Raw genomic sequence first — 3,259 nt, 5'->3', positions numbered from 1 at the left:
ATTTTCCGGCAATGGCAGCGCCGGAAAGGCGGCGTCGGAAAAGTAGGTACGAGGTTAAGGGGGTGTTAGGGAATGTTCTGACATTCTCTGACCTAACCCTTGTTTGTTATGGGAACTTAACGAAGAGGGTGATTCGTTAGTTGATTCGCATAAGGTAGCACGACGAACTAGCTCTAGTTCGTCTCTGATTCGTTAAGGGAAAAGGGTAATGAATTACCTTTGATTCGTTATGACCAGTTCGTTAAAAGAGAAAACAAATTAGATTGACCAATTTGCTAAGGTCTAGTTCGTATAAGGATCAGTTCGTTAACACCCAATTCACTATATGGACCAGTTCGTGAAAGGGTCCAATTCTTTATAAGGACCAGTTCGTTATAATGCCTGATTCGTTACAAAGCTAGATTCGTTATATTAGTTAATTCGCTATGAACTCCCATTCGTAAGGACTGAATAACGAATTAGAACTTTGAAAGAATGTCAGAATAGTCCCTTGACTTCTAAAAGAATGAACTAATTACAAATAAGCCCTTAAACTTTGAGTTAGCGAATTAAATAATAATTTAAAATCCTAATGGAAAATGTTTTACGACAGTTAATAATTTAAAATCCTAATTCAGCTCGACCCCAGCCAGGGGCTCTGCCCCTTGGACCCTGCTAGGGGCTGCTGCCCCTAGACCCCGCTGCCAGGGGCGCAGCCCCCGGACCCCCGTTCGTTGAGGGTAATAATTAAGACTAGAAAGACGATATGAGTAGTGATAGTTAATTGATACCTGTAATTGTTATACAGTTAGTCGTGCACAGCTCAAGAAAGGAATTATCATAAACGGTGAACGTAACCGCATTCAGGTGACTTTCTAGCCCAATTCCTTGTTACGTTTTCGGGGCTGTGTGCATACTCGATGTGATTAGTTAATACGCTTAACCTAAGTGATAAGTGTATGCCATATATGTATTATGTGAAATGTATGAATGGTTTCTTGCCGGTACATGAACGATCTTCGGAATTGCATGTACTGCCAGGAAATGGTTGATGTTATATGTATGTTGTAATATGAAGAATGAATGATGTATGCATGTGCCAAACTTACGATTATGTACATTGAAAATATGTTAAGGAGGTATGGAAGAAAGGGTACCAGACCCTAATAATATCCGAGGATGGAGGGTACCGGACCATAATAATATCTGAGGATGAAGGGTACCGGACCCTAATAATATCCGAGGATGAGGGGTACCGGACCCTAATAATATCCGAGGATGGAGGGCACCAGACCCTAATAATATCCGAGGATGAAGGGTACCGGACCCTAATAATATCCGAGGTATGTAGGGCGAATGCTCTTTATAACGTAAGGGTAGATATGTATGTGTATGAAAGATTGATGGACAGGTTAAGTATGTAATGCGTACCTACAGGCACGTGTATTTGTATGTAAAGTAAGTTATGCGATTAACTAGAACTCACTCAGCGTAGCTGACTTTTAGTATGCACGCAGGCAAATAGGTTGAGGCAGCTAGCATGATTGAAGACACATGGCATGGAATCGAAGAGATTGGCATCTCGAAGAAATGTTGTGATGTTTTAAAGACTATGTTTTGTTTTAAATGACTATGAATGTTTTATAAGACAAGATTTGAAGGTTATGTAACATATTATGGGTGAAGTTTTAATGTTCCGCGAATGTTTTAATTAACTCTGATTTAGAACTGTGTTTATGAGTAAATCCAATACCAAAGTAGGGCTACCGGTAACGGGGCCTTACAAGTTGGTATCAGAGCAAAGTTCGTGAGATTTAAGCGTCCTATATGCTTAGACTCGAACAGAGAACGGGATTAAAGTAAGAAAAGAAAGAAGATGCCAGTTCGAGATAGCCATGTGTCACTCAAGCAAGCTCAGTAACGGTAAAGTGTATGATTAATATGTATGTAAATGTTAGCTTAATTGCTAAAGAAAGAATATGTGAATGTTAGGGATAGGATTAGTTGATTGTTCGATTGGTTAACTGTTTAGAGTAGAACCAGCACAAATAGACTCATAAGAGGAAGTGTATAGGACACGGAAAGTAACGTGATCAGCTAATCATAGCTGGCCACTGTTATTACCTGTTAGCCTTACTATCCTTGTACTAAATATTTCCTTGAGTGATGACGTTTGTGTTTTCCTTCCAGAATACGATGGCTGGATCTAGGGCAGTTGATGGAGCAGGAGGCCGCACTGGACGTCGTGGCAGGCCTCGCCGTGTCCAACAACCTTCAGTAGAAACAGCTTCCAACACCGAGGAAGAAGGAAGCGCAACTGGAGGAAACCTTAACAACAATGAAGGGGTTCAGTTAGATCCCTTAATCCAAGCAGCTATTGTCCAAGCAGTAGCCACTGCTGTGAAGAACCTGAATCCCGAGAGATCTGCCCGAAGCCGTGAAAAAACAGCTGAAGGGGCGGGAGGAGGTGGTAGGGAAGACGATGAAGGAGAAAGAGAGGCCTCGAGTGAGGTTAAGTCTGTGAAGGTCGATGACAGGAAAAAGGGGCCGAGGTGGTTGCAACTATAAGTCCTTTAAGGGTTGTGACCCGCCGAAGCTGACTGGTTTGGGAGACGCAATCGCTACCCTTCAATGGATAACCGCCATGGATAAAATTATCCGCATTAGCTAGTGTCGCCCCGATCAAGTTGTCGGTTATGCCACCCAATCGTTTGAGGAAGAGGCGATGTATTGGTGGGAAAGTGTGGAGCAGAGGAAGACTCGGGACGAGATTAAGGCCATGAAGTGGGAGGCTCTGAAAGAGTTAGTTATGAAGAACTTATGTGCTGACGCCGAAGTTGAGAGGGCGGAGATGAAGTTTCTGAACTTGAAAGCTGGGACGATGACACATCGTGAGTATACTACCGAGTTCAACCGAATGTCTAGGTTGGTACCTGATATGGTTAACACTGAGGCTAAGAGGATCAAGTGTTATGTGAGGGGATTGCCACAGAAAGTCCGCATGCTAGTCAGGACAAGTAAACCTGCTACCTTTGACTCTGCCGTCGAGCTCGCAGAGATGGTTTATGCAGACCTGGCTGTGGATGATATTGTGGTGGAAGAAGAGAAGAAAGATAAGAAGTGGGTCAATGTCAAGCGACCGGGTACTCAGTTATGGAACTCTAAAGACAAGAAGTAGAAGGTATGGGAGAGAAAGACGTGCAAGACGTGTGGGAAGGTGCACGGTGGAGAGTGCAAGTGGGGCACTGGTTCGGATGTGTGTCACAAGTGTGGAAAGGCT

The sequence above is a fragment of the Bidens hawaiensis genome, unplaced genomic scaffold, assembly GCF_021521415.1.
Source record: "Bidens hawaiensis isolate Kalapana, Puna unplaced genomic scaffold, B.hawaiensis_p1.1 tig00022677_1, whole genome shotgun sequence".
Taxonomy (NCBI): Eukaryota; Viridiplantae; Streptophyta; class Magnoliopsida; order Asterales; family Asteraceae; genus Bidens; species Bidens hawaiensis.
Note: the sequence above shows the minus strand (reverse complement) of the source record.